The sequence below is a fragment of the Psammomys obesus genome, unplaced genomic scaffold (assembly GCF_907164565.1).
Source record: "Psammomys obesus unplaced genomic scaffold, mPsaObe1.curated_primary_1811, whole genome shotgun sequence".
NCBI lineage: Eukaryota > Metazoa > Chordata > Mammalia > Rodentia > Muridae > Psammomys > Psammomys obesus.
The window spans coordinates 2,520,437-2,542,318 of NW_026587215.1; positions in this window are offsets into that span (position 1 = coordinate 2,520,437).

Here is a 21,882-nt window from a genome sequence, read left to right on the forward strand (position 1 = left end):
ACACTGACAACTGCTTCAGTGCCTCAGGTTAACAGCCCCCACTCCTGCTTGGTCCAGAGGGAGTCTTAGCCTCGTTTTACAGATGAAACAGAGCAAAGTACTCTTTAGAGCAGGCTGGGCCCTGAGTCCATGTATGCATTCTAGGAATGTGTGATTTGGGGCCAGTACCCTCCCTCCCCCACATCCAGAGCCTTGTTCCTGCGGTACCTACCTGGTATAGGTACCATGGCTGTGAGAGGCACCCAGCCACCCTTTCTCCAGCAGCTTCTCTCTTGGCCCATGACCGTGGACATGCTGACGACTCCTCTGGATGCTCCCCAGGGGCCGTCTGACCAGCCTCAGCTTTCCCCACCCCAACCCCAGCCCTCCTGGGCCCTCAGCTTCAGAAAGCCTACTCACTGGTGATGCTCCTGCCCCTCTGGCTATGACATTAATGCCTCCCTCCACCTCCTTGGATGTCAGCTGGTGGCCAAGCCAGCATCTCTCTGGAATAGCTTCCCCCCACTCACCACTGCCACCTACTCAGGCCCTAGTATCCCAGATGGCCTTGGGTTGTCACTCTACTGCCCTGCTCCGCCAGGTCTCCTGACTACCTTGCCTCTGACAGCCCGGCTCCTTCCCCTCTTGTCCCTGCCACCCTTCTTCCAGCTCCTCTCTCCCCTCTACCCGCTCTGCCCCTTGAGTTCCTGTGACTTCAAAGAAACCTCTCAGAGGAGCACAAGGCTTTCTGTTTCTTTGCTATCTGACTTGTATGGGTGTTACCAGGCCGCGATGGCACCGAGTACAGGGGATTCACTTCTCCTACAAAGCTGGGAGCCTCTGGAGTGCTTTGTTTCTGTGCCCTGGAGGGGCTCTGGGATGGGCTAGGGGAGAGTCTAGATGGCATGTGGATGGATGGATGGATGGATGGATGGATGGATGGATGGATGGAGCGACTAAGGGAGAAAGAATGAGCAGGGACAAAGGGATATGGCTGCCTGGCATAGCCAGCTTTAGGGCCGGTACTCCAGGTAGCAGGGATGGAGTGGAAGGGAGCCTGGGAAATTCATAGCTGGAGCAGTCCAGGGGCTGGGTGGAGAGTAGGCAGTAGCCAAAGGGAAGGTGAGAGCCAGGTGTGGGAGAGCCTGGCCAGGACTCTTCAGAGCCCTCATTTTGTTGCAACCCCAGAGTGGGGGTCGGGGACAGAGGATCACTGTGTGCTAGTGGCTGCACCGTCTCTCTCTCTCTATCCCTAATGCTCCTTTTGGCTCCATTTCACCTCCACGGCCTCCACTGTTTGACTTGCTCCCCAGCTTTGCAGGTGGCAGATCAGAACAGTGTCCAAGAGTATAGGGCCAGCCCCTTGAGCTGCCAGGGCGGTGGCACGCTCACTATCTCCCTGTCGCACATTTACTGGCCAGCGGTAGGAAAAGGGAGAGTGTGAGAGCAGCTGCAGCTGCGGGGCCACGGCAAAACCTCTGGTAGGTCCTGCCTTGGCTCCACATCCCAAGAGTACACACCCGGACTCAGCAAAGAGACTGACTGACAGGTGAGTGTGTCCTCACTAGCATTGTGGGGAGGGGACAGCTGACCTGAAGCCTTGGCAGGCTCAGTGTCTGGCTGAGTGTCCCAACTCTTCCTCTCCTACCCATTAGCAGTGGGATTAGAACCCAGTAGCTGCCAAGGACAGACTGGCTTAAAACAACAATCCCAGAACGTTTTAAGAGAGTGACAAACTTCAGCCATCAGCACTTTCCTTTTATTTAGACCTGAATTCATGAATTTTAACCACATAAACACAGGCGTGTTAGGTATTAATATATGTACCATTATGCAAAACCTGTGTTATGGCTGTAATGAAAATTAGATTCTGCCTCGGTGGTGGTGTTCCAAAAGGGCAGGCATCCTCTGGTTTCCAGCGCTGTGACCTCTGGCTGCTGTTGCCATGGTAATGGTGCTGCCACAGGACTGTGTGGCTGGTCTTCTGGGGTAGCGTAAGGGCAGACCTGTGTTCCAGCCCCGTTTGTCAACACTGTACCTCAAAACAGAGGGGGCCAGTGGCCAGTGTGAGAGGCTGGCGGGCAGACAGTAAGACAGTAGGGGTGCAGCTCCCCAGCCCCACGCTAGCTCCCTCTTCTCCTCTGACTAGGCAGCTCCTTCACAGAGGCGGTCTTGGCATCTTTCAGTAAATACTAGTTGAGTGCCTACTGTGTCTCAAACCTACGCTAGGCTCTGGGAGCTAGCAACAGGTGTCTGTGCTGGTGGAGCCTGCCATGTCAGAGGGAGGGTCTGATGCGGAGGGACAGCCTGCGTCTCGGCAGGGGGCAGATAATAGTTGGAAGCAGAAGCAGGGTCATCTTAGACGATGGGGCAGAGGAGTGACTGGCGGTCCATCTTTCTACCTGCATGGTCTGGGGGAAGGCAAGATGGGGTACCTGCTGGCGGAGAAGAAGAAAGACTTGGAAGGCAGCAGCCACCCCTTCAGACAAAGATCTCCTATTCCATATGAATTTCAAATAGGAGCCGGGGGTGAGCTCAGCCATAGAGTGCTTGCCAGGCATACTCAAGACCCCGGGTTCCAGCCTCGGTACTGGAAAGCAAAACAAGCAACACTCCAGTTAACCTCAGAGGATCCGTTTCTGCAAGTGTGTCTCATGCAGTCAGGGACACAGACTGACAAGCCGTTTGTTGTCCCCCCCCCCCCCCCGGTATTTGGATCTAACTGGCTGTCCTGTATTCTCTGCTGAGTCCAGGCAGCCTGTGAGAGAGCAGAAGTGACCCGACTAGGAACTGAGCTGCAGGGCTGGCCACGTCCCTCATGTGGCCCTTACCCCTGCCCAGGTCCTGTTGGAGGCAGCTTGTTGTCCTATTTCCCCTACAGGCCCCTTTCAGTCTGAGGTTAGGGGTACATGATGCCTAGATGATATGTCATTTGATATCATTCTTGTCACTTCATAGTTGAATGCTATGACTCTGGTGGCTCCAAGGACCTGTGTGGGACCTGCCAGGCCCAAAGGACACTGGTCCTTACCCACAGTTCATTGGAATTTCACCTGGACCTGCTCTGTCCCTGACCCCGCTTTCTCTGTCAGGCTTTCCTTGAGCTGGTTCACTCTTCTCAAGCCTTTATGGCCCCGTCAGGCATTGCTGTCTTGAGAAACTCCCCCACGGCTCCACTTGATACCACGCTATGTTGACCCTCAGCTCCCTGCTTTGCAAACATTTAGCCATACCTTCAATCCCCAGCCACACATAAACCAGGAGTTGGGATACACACTTGTAATTCCAGCACGCGGGAGGTGCTGACATGAGAGTTAAGAGTTCAAGACCATCTTTAGCTGTGCAATGAATTTGAGGCCAGCCTGGGAATACACAAAGCCCCATCTTAAAAGGAAAAAAAAATTAAAAACAATTTAACCATATGTAGCTTTATTGCTTTAAATTATACTTAACACACTAGGATGTGCCATCTTAGCCATCTTAACTATCCTAGTTATCGCATTAAATATATCCATGTTGTCGCTCAGCCCTTTCTACCATCCGTACAAAACCTTTCATTTTTACAAACTGAAACTCTGCACCCCTCAAACACCAGCTATCCATTTCCTCCCCCCTTCCCCCAGTGCTCCCCTGCTTACCACAGCACCTCACCCTTCCCCACTTGAGTGGGGTCACACATCGGGGCTATCTCTCCTTCCCTCTCCCTCTGCTCTCCTTAGCTGGTTTCTGCCTGCCTGCCTCAAGGAGGTGATGACTTTGTCCAGACTTCCTGAGGTTTGTTTCCCAGAAGTCAGAAGGAGCACAAGGATTTTCAGATGAGGGACAGTCTGCCTGCTGACCTCGAGGGGGGAAGGAAGGACACAGGGTCAAAGGGTTGGTCTCTAGCCTCAAAGGAATCTGGAAGCAGAGTCCCCCCAGGGCGCCAGCCCTGGGGCCTGAAAGGTTCGAGGAGTCAGCGGCTCTGCTTCGGAGGCACGCCCTCAGATGGGACAATCTTGAGGAACAGCTAGTCTGTCTTTGGGAGACAGATAAGTGGGTTCATGCCCCTCCAAGTTTCCCCCAGGGTTGGAGCAGCTCCACAGCAAACAGCCCCAAGTGGGTCCAAGTTCTCCAAGCTGGGTTGGATCTGGTCTCCTCAGGGCAGCAGGGCTAGGCTGGGCCACCTGCTGCTCCTGCCTGCTTGGCAGAGCCTCCTTATCTTCAGGGCCAGGCATGCGCACCTGAGGATGAGGCTTTTGTACCACCCCTTGCGAGACATGGAGGTGGAGAGCAGCAAGGAGTTCTGCTGGAGCTGACATTCTGATTTATCCCACTGCGGCCCGTCAGCCTTCCCTGACCTTTCAGTGTTTTGTCTGTCACATCCCGGAATCTACTTGGCTGCAGCCTTCTGCCTGACTGCCTTGCCCACTCCTGACCCGCTTTTATGTCTGGTCATAGTGTGTCACCCTAGTCACCAGAGTGTCTTAGGGCAGTCTGACCCGTGCCAGTCACGTTCCTCCCACGAGCCCCCATGCTCTTTCTCCTCACACTCTCATCCCCAGAGAAGATCAGTACTCAGGTCTGAATCAAGGGTGGCCCTCTCTGGGTATCCCAGGACATACTTCCCTGATGTGGGGGTGCTCTCCCCATGCACAGGGAGCACTGGGAGGGTGGGCTCCACAGCTGCCCTCTTACTCCTGGCACCTCATTCCATTTGTGGCCAGGTGTAACATGTTCAGAGGGCTGATGGGAAAGGTGGGACACTCAAAGCCTTGATTAGCTTTGGGCCAGGGTCCAGCCTTCTCTAACCCTGTGGATGGACGTCTTCCCCCCAGACGCCGCATGGAGGGACACTGGCCTGGATCTGTCACTAGGGATTCTGTTCCTAGCAGACATGGGCATTTCAAAAACGTGCTGAGTGAGGGACCCCTTGACTCAAGGGGTCAAGGCGGCAGCTCAGGTCGCTTACATGGCTGCTGTCTTAGTCAGAGTTACTATTGCTCTGATGAAATGCCATGGCCAAAAGCGAGTCTGAGAGGAAAGGGGTTTATTTGGCTTACACTTCTGCACCATTGCTCATTATCCAAGGAAGCCAGGACAGGAACTCAAACAGGGCAGGAACCTGGATGGAGGAACCTGGAGGCAGGAGCTGATGCAGAGGCTGTGGAGAAGTGCTATTTAACTGGCTTACTCCTTGTGGCTTGCTCAGCCTGCTTTCATGTAGAACATAGGACCATTATTCCCCAGATGGCGTCACTCGCAATGGGCTGGGCCCTTCCCCATCAATCACTCATTAAGAAAATGGCCTACAGACAGATCTTCTGGAGGCATTTCTCTCTCTCTCTCTCTCTCTTTGTTTTTTTTATTAATTACACTTTATTCACTTTGTATCTCCCCATAAGCCCCTCTCTCCTCTCCACACTCTCTCTCTCTCTCTTTTTTTTTTTCTCTGTTTAGCCTTGGATGTCCTGGAGCTCACTCTGTAGACCAGGCTAGCCTTGAACTCACAGAAATACATCTGCCTTTGCCTCCCAAGTACTGGGATTAAAGGCTTGTGCCACCACCACCTGGCTAGAGGCATTTTCTCAACTGTTATTTCCTCTTTTCAGTTAACTCTAGCTTGTGTGAAGTTTGACATAAAACTAACAACCGAAGCTGTGGTTTCCTAGGACCCATGTGCTGTCCAATTCCCTCTCCTGTGGGTGTACTGGAGCCAGTGAATCCTTTCCAATTAATTAAGAGTGTAGATGCTGATAGGATGTCACTTCAGTCTACTACCCCACCCCCTCTTTCAAAGGCTCGGTCACATGTAGCCCAGGCTAGCCTCAAACTCATTACATGGCTGAATATGACTTTGAACTTCTGATTCTTCTACCTCCACCCAAACATGCTAGAATTGCAGACCTGTGCCATCATGCCTGCTCTGTGTGGTGCTGGGGATTGAACCCAGGGCTTTGTGCATGCTAGGCAAGCACTCTACCAACTGAGCTACACGCCCAGCTCAATCTACTTCCCTTCTTGTTTGCCTACTTGCTCATGTCTGCTTTAGGAAAAATGAATTGTCAGTTCTAAGACTCCCCTTTGGACAGGGAATCAAACAGTGGCTTCATCCAGCCAGCAATCAGAGCAGTGAGGCCTCTAGTCAGAATAGCTGCCCACAGCCACGTTGGTGGCTGGAAACAGAGACTCTCGAGAGGGTATCTGTGGGCGAAGTCAGCTTTAAGTTCCTTGCCTCAGGAGACTCTGTGCAGGTTCTGGGTGACTGGTGAATTGTGGGTGAAAACCAGGGAGATACTGTTCACTGTAACCATGTCCTCTCTGAGGGACATGTGGCCTCTGAGGGATCTGTGGTTTGGGTGTCTGGCTTGGCTGGGAGGTTTCTCTGGGGTCCTCACTCCCACACACTCAGGGATAGCTTGGTGTAGAAATGATGCTTGCAGCACCTCATCTCCAGGCTGTCTGTTATCAAGGATAGAGACCACTCAAATGATCCTAGCCTGCCCCGAGAGGAAAGTCCAAGGGCATGGCTCCCCGGTGTCATGGGGATCTGTTCTCATGACTTTGAATTTGTGTTTTGGCTCCTCATTTCAGCAGTTAGAGAGGAAGGCGGTTTAGACTCTCGCCTCTGGGCCTTTGCACGTGCTGTGCCTCTGACTGACCAGAGGCAGTGTCAGGGGCCTAGCGCTGCCCAGCTGACCCCAGGACCCTGCTCTTTCTCGGTGGCTGCACAGGTTGTAGAGGGAATGTGACCTACCCTCTCAGGTGTCTGGCAGGGCTTTTGGTATCCTTAACACTGGATCACTGATGAAGTTCCCAGTTTTCCCATCTCCTGGAATCCAGAGGCTCTCTTCTTAGCTGTAGAACCCAGAGCAGAAGAGACATGGATCCTATCAGGGTAGGAAGCACAGTGACTCAGAAAGGGGTGCTATAGGCTGCACCCAGCTCCCAGGGGCCTCTGCTTCAGGAGTGTTGAGAGACAGATGATTTCACATGTGACCTCACCTCTGACTTGATCTTCTTGCTGACATCTATGTCCTGTGGGGCATGGGGTGGAATAGGGCATGTACCAATGGCTTCAAAGTGGTGCTTTGTTTCCAGAGCAGCCAGCCTCTGGCAGCCATGGGCTGAGTGCCGGCAGGTAGGATCCACAGTTCTTCCTTCCTTCCTCCCAGGGAAGCTCAATGCAGAAAGTCAGGTTCTCAGGACTTCTCACCAAGAACTTCCGGAAGAAAGTCTAGCCAGGATCATGGCTGCCTCCCTGGGTCTCCCACGCTGTAGCTCCTATATTTTGGGTGGGTAGAGGTCAGGCTGGGATGAATTTATTAAGTATAGTGTGGGGAGCACAGCATTCTAGAACCAAGCGTAGAGGTCAACCCATAATTTTATGTCCCAAGTTGGCTGGAACTCTCTGGGTGTGATGGTGCTTCCTGCCCCTGTCCTGCTCTTGACTCTTCGGGTAGATGTCTCTGAGCTGGACAGGGACCTGGGTCTGGGCTATGATCCCAACCTGAGTGGCATTCCAGCATCTCATGCCTTCCCCTGCCCTGGCTTCTGATTGGCCAATGGAGTCAGATGTCCTTCCTCCTGACTCCCACAGCTTTCCCTTGGCTGACATCATTCGAAATCCCAGACTATTTCTTTCAGCTTTGGCTGCTATTACAACAGACCCCAGATCAGGGTGCTGATGGGGTGCTGGGCCTATGAGGGTGGTTAGGCAGTAGGTATATTTTTTTCTCCTCTCTTACAGTTCAGGAGGCAAAGGTCAGGCAGGTTAGATTCTCAGTACTTGGTGAGACTCATCATCCTGGCTTGCAGACATAGTCCTGACAGGCCTTGTGACCTTGGCCTAAACGGAGCATCTCCTGAAAGACATCCGCTGTCCACAGTGGGTCCTCACATCCCCTCCTCCTTTGTCCCAGTGAGAAGACAGCTGGCTCTGATCCTTTCTTCTTGCTGTAAGGACAGTATTCCTGTTGTGAGGGCATTACCCTCATGCCCTCATATAGTCCAAATCAAAGACTCCAAAGAACTCTAGAGAACTCTTGATTTGGGATTTGTGGACTCAGTGTGTGAAACTAGGGCGTAAACATTTGCTCCATGGCAGAAACCAGCCACTGAACTCCCAAAGAGCAAACAGATGACCTGGGGTTTGGCACAGGGGACTACAGCAAGATGGAAAGGTACAGTGCTGTGTCACCCAGGATTCTCCTCGGGAATAGAACGCGTTAGGGTTTGAATCCAAAATGTCCCCTACTGGCTCATGTACTTATCCCCCAGCTGGTTACCCTGTTTTGGGGAGGCTGTGGAACTTTTAGGAAGCCGAGTTCGCCTGGTGGAAATAGGCCACTGGGGACCTGTGGTTTCCGCCCTATCTCGCTTCTTGGATCCACCATGATGTGAAGAGTATCCACAGCGCATTCCCACTATCATGATGTCCTCCTGTACAACCAGCTGCACCAGCCAACTTTGGACAAGCACATGCTGTGATATTTGCACAAAGACAAACTCTCCTGAATGATGCATTTGTCAGACTTGGTCCTCATTATTAGCCAACATGTTTTTAAATGTTGGTGTGGGGTTGGCAGGCATGATTGTGGGGATGGCAACTTGAAAACTTAAGGGGGCAGGGCAGGGCTGTTGCGATCTTAAGTGGAATCCTCATTTAAGTGATGGGATGAGTTCATTCACGTCTCCAAAGGCCCTCTCCTTTACTTCCGGGAAACTCACTGAAAATGAAGATGCCTACAAAACACCGCCTAGAAATACCTAGATTTGTGTGTGGTTAAACAGTCCTCCTGCCCAGTAACTCACCACGCTGCCCCGGACGGAAGGGTCACATCCTGGCTCAAATTTCAACTCCAGTCTTGCTGGTAGCAACTCATTCGGCAAATTTTGAATCTCACCAGCCAGAGGCTGTGACACTCCCAGGAGGCTGCTGAGAAGGGCAATGGAGGGTGTGAGCGTCAGGTCCTAGCTGGGTCTCCTCCTGTTTGCCTGTCACTGCCGACACTGTTCAGGAATGTCACCAGCAGCTGGAAGATCCACAGTGATCAAGGAATTGATGGTCTCTTGACATGTTTGCACAGAAGGCTCTGGCCACTGCCAGGCAGGCTGTCATTGAAAACTGTGGATGAGGTTTTCCTAGCATAGATCAGGCCTGCCAACTCCAGGCCCCAGGCCCATCTTTAGAGCATGCCACACCCTTTTCAGGATCGGCCAGGCTGCCCTCAAAAGTGCCAGCTGCTCCGGTCTAGGCATTGTTCTGCATCGTTTTCTGTCCCCAGTGCTCTTGCCACAGGGATCCTCTGTCAGGCACAATCCCACCCAGACCCTGTGACCTCAGTGAATGTACGAGCCATCTCCTGAGAGATAACCTCTCTCCTCAGACCCACAACAGCCATCCGCTTTGGTCTCAGGTCACCTCTGTGTTCATCCATGTCCTGAACTACCCAGGAATTTCTTGAAGGTAGAAAACCCTGTGGGCCAACATAGGGCTTAAGGTAGGGTTCTAAGATGCCAGGAAGTATGGAAGCCTTTCTCAGCTCCACCTTCCATTTGCAGCAGCAGGGGTTGAACCCCTCAGATACTATGACTGGGTCCTTCCTCTGGATCTCTAAGCCTTGTGAAATTTTTGAGTACAGCACTAATCCACAGGCTCGTTGGCGTTAGCTGAGGTGTGCTAGCTGCTATGTCAGGTACACCGGCCGCCATTACTTCTCAAGCAGCATCCAGGATGGTGGGTGTCTCTTTCCTAAACAGGATCAGCGGCCTAGGGAACATTTATTTCCAGCATGAAAAACTCTGTGAGGGAGGCATTTGTGGGGCAAGCCTGGAAATAGCACCCATCGCTTGTACTACAGTGGCCATGTTTAGCTGCAAGGGAATCTGAGAGTGCCATCCAGTTGGGATCCCCAAGTAAAGAAAGAGGCAGATGAGGTGCCAGAAATTTGGTGCAGGAATAAGTTTTCAAGGAGGCAAAATGCATTTCTTGGAGTCAGAGATGAGCAGGAAGCAAGATCTGACCTCTCAATGTCCATAACATTGTCAGATGAAGGCACCATTCCTGTTTTTGTTTTTAAAATTGTATTTATTAACATGTGTGTGTGTGTGTGTGTGTGTGTGTGTGTGTGTGTGTGTGTACATATGGAGGCCAGAAGTTAAATTGACATCTGGTATAGTCCTCAATCTCTCTCTACTTTTCTTCCTCCTCCTCCTCCTCCTCCTCCTCCTCCTCCTCCTCCTCCTCCTCTTCTTCTTCTTCTTCTTCTTCTCCTCCTCTTCCTCCCGTTAGACAGGATCTCAATACATAGCTCTGGCTGGCCTTGAACTCTGTCTCCATGTGGTAGGTTTAAAGGTGTATGTTATAGTGCCCAGCCTTTCACCTTAGTTTTTGAGACAGAGTCTCTCAATGAACCAGGGGCCCATCAATATGGCAAGAGTAGCTGGCCTCCAAGCCCGGGAGGCTTGTTATTATCTCCCCAGCATTGGTGTTACAGGCATTTACCACCATGCCTGGATTTTTGCACAGGTGCTGGGAGCTGAAGCCAGGTCCTCATGCTTGTGCAGCAAACACTTGCCTGATACATCTCAGCTCCTGTTTTAGGAAAGTCTTAAAAAGACTTGAAGTCTTAAAGAGACTTTGGTTGGAGATGGAAATTAAAGACACCTCTGGGCTTCCCCATCTACAAAGAAATTACACACACACACACACACACACACACACACACACACACGCATCCACACACACACTCACACACACATTGCTGTTTCCTCTTTACTAGCTAGCCCCCTCCCCTCTTCTTCAGTTGGAAATTTCTGTGGCCTGTTAGCAGCTTCCTGACTCTGGATGGTCCTGCTGTCCTTTGCTTTGGACTTTTCCTAAAGACCAGGTCATGGGCCCATTGAGTTCCTCCCATGCCCTTCAGACCCCATCTCTTCCCCTTCCACTTTCCACCTTACAACCACGTTTTTTGGATCTGCTCAGGGTCCCAACAAAGTCCTTCGTCTTTCCCCTCTCCGTTGAAGCTGTCAGCCACCTGGCAGGGGCCTTAATCAGAGCACCACGGGCAATTGATCCCAACAAGCTTAAGACATCCCGTTCCAGGAGAAGGCCCTGCTGACAGCAGCTGCTGTGGCTGCCGGCAAGCCTCCTGTGGAGGCATCTGCCAGGCCCCCCTCCCCACCATGAGAGACAAGGCCTGGTAGAGAGGCTTGCTGGGTGACCTGGGGATGTGACTCCCCCTCCACCACCACAAAGAGCTGGGGCCTGGGGGCTTCCCTGAGAGATCTCCAGAGGATTAGAGAGCTCTGGGGCAGCAGAGGTGGGCAGCCTGGAGTTCTCAGGTGGTTGATTTATGAGGGCAGATTAAGAAGACGGATGGCCTGTCCCTTAGCCAAGAAATGAGTCTTGTTGTAGTCCTTTGAAGGGCACGAAGGCAGAGGCGGGGGATGCTTGCTGAGGAGCGCTCCTCAGAGTAATGAGGAATAATGGTTTGAGACAGCGCTGAATACCAGGAAGGTATCTCTTGGCTGTGAAGCCTGGGAGGGATGGCAGTGGCTTCAAAGCAGGAGCAGGGTCTGTCTTCATGGTCATGGATGCTGATGGACCAAGCATGGCAGGCCCATGGTGGAGGCAGAATGGAACTCTTAACAACATTATCTGTAGCCTCAGCTGGACCTGCAGGATCTCTGGGTCACTGAATCCCAGAATGGGCCAGGCCCAGTCAGGTGGGGACACCTGCTGCTGTCTGAGGGAGAAGGTCATGATGGCTTCCAAGAGTTAACAGTCATGTGAGGGAAAAAAAGCTGCCAGTGTGGCTTGATGTCTTCCCTTAATCTGGATTCCATGGGAGGGGCCAGCAGGCATGACAGAGACCCCCTGGGGCTCAGTTGAATGCTAAGGTGGGAATGCAGACAGCATGCAGGCCCATCCCAGAGCTCAGCTCTCAGCTTAGAAGTCCTCTGAGAACCTCCTAAACAGACTACTACAAGGGACCTGCTCCCTGCTTGGCAAATGCCCAGTGGGGAAAGTGCCAGAAGGCTAGGAGTGCTTCCCTGGGCACTTTACTGTGTTCATAAAAAGCATTTTGTGAGATGACTGAGCTACATCCAGGAATTGAGGGACTTAGATCATTCTTGGAGGAATGGGGAACATCTTGGAACGGATTGCAGCTACCCCTGGGGCTCAGATGCCACCCCCACCCCCACAAAGCCCCACCCATCTCTGAGTAATTGAGCCATTTGTGCCAAGGCCAGTTCCCCCCTGGAGGAAATGGCTGTGATTCAGTTCTCATTCAGTGCCCATCCTGTAGGCATGGACTGTGCTGGTTGAGGTACCTTCCCTGGAGATTTGGGACCCTGGGAATGTAGGGTGAAAGGTATAGCCACCTAATGCACGCCCAGCTCTGCAGCCATGTTGACTGAGTGTACTTGGGAGTGGGATGCTTTGGGAGATAGAAGTGAATCCTCACAGCAAGGAAAGGGGCCTGGCCTAAGGCAAACTCTGTGGCTGCTATGCGTGCTTGCACTCTGGCAGATCTGACTCCAGGGCTTCATCTCCTTCTGCTGCTTCCCAAACCTTGGGGAGGTACAGGCCTCACTAGGAGAAAGGCAGACCTGCCTTGGGGTTAGCTGTGAGACCTTATGTGAATTGCTTCAATGCGCCCAGCCTCATCTGGGAAGAGGAGGACCCTCCCTAGGGATTTCTGCCTACACGGATGGGGAGCCAGACAGCCAATGCCCTTAGGTATTGATCACATGTGCCTCTTGCCTAATGATTCCTTTAGTCCTTCTGAGGTCGCTGGGCTGCAGACCAGGGATGCTGTGCTCCTTAGGGAAAGCCCATCCCTGCAAAATGGCAATGTCCCCCCAGCCGGTCCAGAAGGCCCTGTTCCCACACTCAGCTGCCTCGCTTGTCTCATCCTGTTCCTCTGTACTTGGCTCCTTTCTGGATGGCAAAAGACAGCCACCGGAGCACAAACAGCTCATTCGTAAGCTTTTGATTCCCTTTGGAAGGTGGGGTGTGACAGACTGGTTGACCATCCATGACTAAAGCAGAACCCACCCTGCCCCTGCTCCAGTCCCCACAAGCCCCGTCATAAGAGCCTTAGTCCTGCTTCTCAGGGTGACCTTCTGGCTTCCTAGAGCTCTGGGCAGATCCAGAGTAAAACGTTCAGCTGCAAGGCTGTTGGGCATATGGGGGGAAAGTAATAATAATAGCAATAATTAATAATAATAATGATAATACTAACAACAATAAAAACAACAACGACCAGGAGGAGGCAGAAGCTGCTCACACCCAGACAAGATTCCTTGTTAGTTTGAAAGATGAACGGGTGTCTAGCCCATAATCAAAAAAATGGAGTGAGTCTTGGTAAGTTGTCTGGGGACTTGAAGCTATGCTGCATTTCAAGCTCTGCCCTTCACAGAGGTCTCCCAGAGAGGCTCTTGTCGTGGAAGTTTTGGTTTCTTTAAAAACTCAGTTATGTTATGTAAATATGTTTTTTGTTTTAATCCCAAGCGTGGGGTTTTAGTTTGGGCTTTAGCTTGTCCACAGCTGATAACTGCCTCCTGTGGGGCGTGGTCTTTGCCAGCTGGTTACACCACGGAGAGGGGTGTGGCCTAGGACTTCTGAACCCAGAAAGAGAAGGTGTGGCAGTATGGAAGAGACAGATGGAGAGAAACATTTCACACAGCTGTGTGTGTGTGTGTGTGTGTGTGTGTGTGTGTGTGTGTAGATGCTTGTGCCCATGTGTACATGTATGGAGACCAGAGGATGATGTTCAGTGCCTTCCGCTATTGCCCTCCACATTATTATTGTTATTACTATTATTAGTGACAGGGTCTCTGGCTGAACCTATGGCTCACCATTTTGGCTAGTCTGACTAGCCAGTGAAGCCTCAGGATCCTCCTCTCTCCGCTTCCCCCACCCCCATGCACACTCATAGTTCAGATGCAGGCTGCAGTGCCTGGCTATGATAGGCCCAGAGGGTCCTCACACTCACTCGGCAAGCACTTTACCCCCGAGCCATCTCCCCAGCCCTCCCCTGCATCCTGAATTAGGGTGTCAAGGTCTCCACATGGGTCCCACAGAGATGGATTTGGTTAAACAAAATCTGTGTGAGCAACCTAGCTCCAAAGAGCCAGAGCCACGTCTCAGCTCAGGTGCCGAGAACAACTTTGATGCACCCAATAAACAGCGCGCGCGCACACACACACACACACACACACACACACTCAGATCCTTCATGCGGAGCTTCTACGGTGACACTCGCATCATAAAAGTGATCAGGGCCATTTATCCTCTGTCTTCAGAACATAAAACAGAATCTACTGGTATTTCTGTTACCTGGAGCTGACAAGCAGCACCCAGCCTTCCAGAAGCCTCTGGGGACAGCCCATGGCTATCATTAGGGAAGAATCTACTCCTTAAATTAATGACTGGGTCTAATAGCCCCGGGGGGCCTCTCCCTCCCCTGGGCTCTGCTTAATGGTTTTGGCCTGCCGCCACCTCAAGCCTCTATCTCTTGACTGTCACTGCCTCTCCAGTGCCACCAACAGGCCATGTCTCCCTGGGCTCTGGGACCAGGTCTGCCCTGACCTTCAGCTGTCTGCGCTCAGGTTGAAGGGGTCTGGGCGTTATGCTCTGAGAACTTCGAAGCCTCACCACCTCTGAGAGGGGAAGTGATCGCTCCCTGCCTGTCTCTGACCCAGGATCTGGGCTGAGCACAAATGACCCACTCCACCTGTCTCTCACCTTCGGCAGATCAGTGTCGTCAGAGGGTGCTCAGCATCTCAGTCCTTCCTGGCCAGTCAGGGTGTCCTTTGTTGTCCCTGGCTCCTCCACTTAGGAAGCCTAAATACTCTATTCTTCTGTTTTCTGAGTTTTGCCAAAAAAAAAAAAAATCTTCTGCTAGTTTAGTTTTATTTATTTAGAGAAGGTCTCATGTAAACCAGGCTGGTCTTGAACTCTCTGTCCAGCCTCTGGTCCTCCTGCCTCCACATCCAGAGTGCTAGGATTAAGGGTTTTCATCACTAGGCCTAGTGTATTCAGTGTTGGGCCTCATCAAGCAAGAGCTCTGTCAAGTAGGCCACTGTGGAGGAAAGCTTCTCAGCCACTGGGCTCCTCAGCTCTTGGGATCTGCTTCCCAAGTTTCCCTGCCCTGTGGGGATGAAGGGAGCCCCCTTCCCACCATGAATTCTCTGCAAAAGGGCCCCAAGGTCTGAGAGCAATGTTGGCCAGCCAGCAATCTCTGGCCCGCATCCTGCCTGGGACTGTTGCCATCTGTGGATCGTATCTGTGGAAGGGCCATGCAATTCAGTCTGTTCAACCCCGAGAGAAGGACATAATTTCGGTTTTGTCGTGTTGTCTCAGCAGGAAGGTTGGGGGAGGACCTCATCCAATGGGAAAGCTCTCAAGTGACTGGGCAAGTGAACCTCATATTCTAGGAGTCCACGAGGGCAAGGCAGGGATGCAGATGGCCCTGTCAGTTTGAGGATGAGGGTCATCGGAAACTCCTGTCCCCTGACTGTGTCCCCGCTCGTCAGGATGACAGGGTGGAGCAGGGAACCCGGCAGGCTGTGCGGTGTCACTGTGGGAGGAAACCTTCCTACTATCTAACTTATGTAAGCCTCAGCCACAGTGTGCTCTCTGAGACACTGTGTTCTTGGTCCCCTGCTGCAGGAGCCTCAGAAGGACAGTAAACTTGTGCTGGCTGGAGAGTGAGACTATTCCAAGCGGTGTCTCTTCATTACCCATGGCCTCCAGGGCCCAGCAGACAGCTCAAGTGACATGAAGGGGCCCATAGCCAGGCTTCTTATGGGATTTCTGGCTCAGCTTACTCAGTGCCTGCTGGATGGTTCAGCCCTTGCAGCTACCCTGTTCATGAGTTCCCAGTGCCTCCCATTTCTCACCAAGAGGATGCAGACCCACCTTCTTGGCTGCCTATGATTTGGGCCAGTGGTGTTGGAAGCAGCTCTGCGGTGAAGAGGGTGGGGCTGTGCCACTTCCTCAAGGGCCTGGTGAGAACCATGTGGCATACTGCACTCTCGCTTGGTGCTGACGAGGGTCTCTAGCACAAAAGGATGGAATCGGAAGAGCTCTAGACCGAGTTGGAGGGTCCTCATGAAGAAGGATGGATCAGAAGGAGTGAGGATAAACAAAACAGTGCTGAGAAGGTTTAGGGGGGCTCGCAGGGTGGGAAGGCACTCATGGGTCTTTCTCTTGGACTTTTTATTTCTAGCATTGATTCTTCTTTGTGGCAGTCTCATTCTCTAAGCCGAAGGCTGGCCTCCCTGCCTGCCATGGCTGTCACTACTGTCCATCTTTCAAGCCCAGCATCCTCCGCCTGATATCTCAGCGTTTCCAAGTGCCCAGGACAGGAATCTGAAGAGCTGTACTTCTATCAAGGGTGGACAGGGGTGGTCTCTGGAATAGAGGGAGGGTGCTGTGTCCCTGGGTGTAGAACCAATCACCTTGGATAGCTCTTCTGTTTGTCTCCACTACCCAGGTGAAGATGTGCAGATTTTTTGTAGATGGATTTGTAGGGCTAGGAGAGGGGACAGGAGGCCTGCATGGGGATTTCATGGAGGAAGAGAATCCAGCTCTACACTGAAGGCTCGGAAGGCTGGGTGTGGCCTTATGTGAGTGTTCAGCACTCAAACCAGGGTCTGGACAGAGGAAAGAAAGTATGAATGAATGAATGTCTGTCAAAGCCTGAATCATTGCCTATTAGGCCTGTCCTAAAGCTTAAAGGAAATGGAGAGGTGGTTGGGGCTGCCAGGATGTCCCAGTAGGTTGTAGAGCTGAGCCAGTAGGTGCTGTCCATGAGGGTGACCTTTGACTTAGCAATTACGTTCCCATGAAATTATTGAACAAATACCCGAAGATACTTACAGTAGTATCAATATGGAGGCAACCCAAGTTTCTATCAAGGTGGGATTGAAACTGATAATAAAGCACAGCTCCTGATTATCCCAGAATTGCAAGAAGCCACAAAAGTGGACAGACGCCATCTATGTGGCCTGATAGGGAAAATCTATATCCTTAAATGAAAAAATGGTAAATGCATAGCCAGGTGTGGCAATAGAAGGAAGGAATGAAGGGAAGGTGGAAGGGAGGGAGAAAAGATAGAGGGAAAGATGGAGAGAGGAAGAAGGAAGAGAAGAAGAAGGGATGGAGAAGGGAAAAAAAAGGAGGGAGGAAAGAAGGGAAGGAGGAAAGGAGAGAGGGAGGAAGGAGAAAGGGAGGGAGGGAGGAAAGGGAAGGGAAGGAAGGAGGAGGGAAGGAAGGAAGGAAAAAGGACAAGATGGTGAGACTTTGAATACACAGTTAATGTGTCTGCCTTGGTGGTTTAAGCACAAGAGCTGAGGCAGGGGTGGAGGAGGGAAGGATGAAGAAGGAAAACTGGTAGCATAAACCCATTGGCTTTTACCCTTTTAATTTTTTATCTTGGTTTAAAAAGTCATTATTAAAATGGAAAACAACAAGCCATGCTTATCCACCACCTTTCTGTCAGGAAGGAGTAGGTTGCTTGCTGATAAAACAGTGAACTTTAGGACAGTTTCCCTCAAACGAAGAGGCTGGGTGACCTTGGTCCCGACCCAGCTAGGCTGGTGCTGAGGGAGACAGAAGTTAGCTCTGAGAACGTCCAAAGAGGAACAGCCATAGATGGGCAGGCACCAGTCACCAGTATGTGGGCACAGGAAAGACTTGGGGCAGGGTGAGCAGATAAGGCAGGGCTACTGGGGTCTCCCTGGAACACAGGGACCCATGCCAGGGCCTGGCAACAGAAGTAACAGCACCAGTGTGGACATCAGAGTGTGATAATGGAGAGATAATAACTGGAGTTTCACGGGCCTTGTCCTTGTTATGTATATGTCTGAATGTATGTATGTGTACCACATAGATTCCTGGTTCCCTGTGGAGGCCTGAGAGTCAGGTCGCCTGGAGTTATAGACTGTTGTTAGCACCATGTGGGTGCCAGGAAACCAACCTGGCTCCTCAGGAGGAGCAACCAGTGCTCCCAACTACTCAACAGTCTCGCCAGCCCCATGAATTCATTACCTTTAATAAGAGCGGCTGAGAGGAAGCACAGCCTGGCCCACATCATTATTTGTGCCCTTGGGGATTTCCAAACACCAGGACTGTCCCCTCCCCCATTGCTCAGGTGCCCGCCTGAGTTCTCAAGACTCACCAGTAGATCATTTAATGTCCACATGGTTTCTAGATTGGTCAGTGAATAGTTTCGGTGGCAGATGCTGTGAGGTCATACATCGTAGAGCTCAGCCTGCCATTTCACAAATGACATTTTACTTTGCTCAAACATGGTGCCCTCTATGCCATTATCCTTGTGTCATGGATGAGAAAGTGACTGAGTGCGGTCTCACTGTAGTCACACCTGGTCTGGAAGCCGCTGGCTTTGTGATTCCAGCCACAGCTCATAAGAAGCCAGACGCTGGGCCTGGGTTAGGCCTCTATCACTATCTCACAGCTCAAATTTATCCCAGGTTTTAATTTCTTTCTTTCTTGCAAGGCTGCCAGAGACAATCCAGACATAGGTGTGTCCTGGGGTGTCCCGGGTGGGGGTCCTGACACACCAGCTCTCTCTGCTCCCTGCCTTGTTCCCCGGTGCTGCTCCACTCCACCCAGGGCCTTTCCAGACTGTCACTGAAAACCTTGCATGCCTTCCTCAGAGGTTCCCAGTTCTTAGGTTGTGGGAATAGGTTAAGATCCTGAGCCTGGATCCTCATAGTGATATGAGCTTGAGGAAAGTTGCTTCTTCCTCCCAAGCCTGTTTGCTCATCTGTCAGACGTGGGCGAGAAGAGCCAACCCTGAATGAAACAACAGAGTTAAAGACCCCTGCACTCCAGAAGTCTTCTGCGAACATCAGCTTTTGTGCTGCTGTGATGACACCCTTAGGTCCAACAGCAGGACAGATACTTGCCTGTTCCTTGCCTTTAGTTTTCTAGCAGACACAGCTCCAACTTCCTGGTCCTCCTCTCTGTCCTCCTGGGGCCTATCAAGGGCCAAACATATAAGACCACACATTGAGAGAATTATCAACCCTATCTCCCATCTTCCTTCTGGTCTTGAGCTCATGCCTTTGGGAAGCTGTGTCCCTCCCGCATCCAGGACCCCCTCCCTGGTTTTTTTGAGATATGAGTATGAATGAATGAATATGATGTTATGGGTTGACTTGATGTCAGTTACACTCGGGGAGGTCCAAGGAGGTCCTTGGGGTTGAGTAGGTAGGGTCAGCTTCACAAATGACCATTTTCACTGGGCAATCAAGTCAGATGCTTTTAGGCCCCAGGTCCTGCTCCCAGAGTGAGCAGAAGGCAAGACCCTTACTATTTTAAGCTTGATGGTCCCTCAGCTCTGCCCCAGGAGACAGTGATGGTGCTGTAATTGAAATTCCTTGAGAAAGCCACATCCATTTTGGAGTCCCAGAAGACTGATGGACGGCCTGGACTTGTTCTGATTGCAGAGAGATGACGTATTGCTGATTGAGGAAAAAAAAACAATTAGCTTGGGTTACCTAGAGAGAAGAGCTTCATCAGACAGAGTGTGAAACCTACAGCAGAGGCTTCCCCTATGGGCTGTAACCCGCCTGCCTGATGCTGCCACCAATGTGTTTGGAAAATGCCTTGCTTTATTACTAGGTTGACCTGTAACTATGAAAATTGGTGTAACCTTTCCCGAAACAGGATGTTGCTATTCAGGAGAACCTGATCCTGTGCACCCAGACTGCGGTCACCCATGCTTCGCTGTGAATAAGTGATCTTTTACTCTCTGTGGAGCCAGAGCTGTGATTTGCATTGGCAGCTGGATGTGTGGGCACTTACAATTTGAGTTAGCCAAAGCCCCTTCTGTGGCTGGGGAAGATGGTCCATTGTACCTTGAGTACTGGACAGGCTTTGTCTGTTTTCCTTGCTGCTGGAGGAAGAACATGCTTGAGCTTGGACTTGGGAGGAAGACTGAGGGCATGAGGCCTTTGTCCTTCTCTTTCCCCTACTGGCAGTCTCATTAGTTTCCAGGTCGGCTCCTGGTGCAGAAGCAGCTACGGTGTGAACTTTGGGCACCAAGGATCACTGAAAGCAAGTCCCGGGAGGGCCAGCGAGCCCCCAGGGTGGGGCGAGGGCAGTGCTGCTCTTCGGTGTAGGGAGTCCGGGGCCATGTCTGGAAACTCTGGTGTGTCCTCGGATGCTCCTCCTTGAGGCTTACATACAGTCAGTTCTGTACTTACAACCAAGCTCCCCATGTGGCACAGAAGGCACTTGGTATTGCCATCAGTGCTTCAAGTTGACACGGATCTGGCACCTTCACGTCTTCCATAAACACCTGAGCTTGCTTGACAGCTCAAAATGGGAGTGGCCACTTGGCCTGTGATGGGCCCAGTTGCTCTGAACAGCTTTGCGCTTGCCTTTAGACAGATCTATGGACTGTTTTCTCTTGAACGTGTTTCTCATTTCCTAGAGGAAGAGGCCCCTAGGTCGCAGGACGGAGCCGTGCAGTTACCCAGAGGTGTGCTGGTGTTCTAGCTTGCCTTCTGTCACTGATAGAACACTCCACTCAAAGCAACTTAGGGGAAGAAAGAGTTTATTTGGCTTATGTTTCCAGGTCACAGTCCATCAGAGAGGGGAGTCAGGGCGGGAACGTGTGCAAGAACTAAAGCGGAAACCACGGAGGACGGCTGTTTCCTGCCTCAGGCTCAGCCAGCTCTCCCCTACCTCCCACACTGATGTGAACTGGGCCCTCCCACATCAACCGTCAATCAAGGCACTTTCTCACAGACACGGCCACAAGGCCCGCTGGGTCAAAGCAATTCTTCAGTTGAGATTCCTTCCCAGGTGACTCCAGGTTGTGTCTTGTTGCCAACTGAAACCAACCAGCACAACTGGTTTAACCAGCAGCTTGCTGGGGAGAAAAAGCAGCCCTGATTTGTAGTACTAGCTAGCTACCATGGTGTAAATACACCTGCATGTCTGCCACTACATGCTCGCACACGCACAAGCACACGCACACGCACACGCACAGGCCCCATGAGGATCTGGAGTCCCTATGAACTTGCTCAAGAATGCCACCGAGTGTTTCTTGTCTTAGCACTGTGTGCCCCTGGAGCAGGGCCCCTTGATGGGGCAGGTGGGCTGTATGGCATGCCCCGGGGCTGTCTTATGTATCAGGTGTCATACTTTATGTCTATATTCAGTTTTCTCTTGGTACTTACCCCAGGCTGTGGGATGACTGGCATTTGTCCAGCTCTGGCCAGACCATTAAGAGAGAAACAGGTACCTCTCAGAGCAGTGTGGCCATGGCAACAGGGTTGAGAGGGCCATCCCCAAGGCAAACTACAAAGAAGAGCTGTTGTCCCCCACCCCTAAGAGAGAGTGTTGCACCCTCCTCGTCACCCTGCTACCCTGGAAGAGCTGGGTATTACTGCCTTTGAAGGAAGCAGTTTTCTTATAGGGATCGTAGAGGCTGAAGGCTTGTGATCACACAGTAGCTCGGGGAGGCAGGCTCAGATGTCCCTTCAAAGTATGATATTCTCGAAGGACTTGTTTAGCACCAGAGGCAAGAGCCTGCAGTGATGGTAGGGAGACAAGGGCTCCAGGTACCCTAAAGAGCTCCCCATGGCTTGCTCAATGGCCTGGACCAGTGAACATTTCAATTTCATTCAAAGCCCCCCCCCCCACACTCCATGTCCCTACCACAGCTGCCAGGGGTAGCAAGAAGCCAGTCCCCAAGAGCTGGTGTCTATGACATCACCTCCATCCAGGTATGTGATGGCTGGGGACAAATTGACTCCTCTGAGGGCCAACAGAGCTAGGGATAAATCTGTCCCCTGAAGTACTTCCTGCCAATCCCCCTCTCTGCCACAGTCAACTAGGTTTAGTGTCCCAGTGGCTTTTAGCTCCTGCTGCTG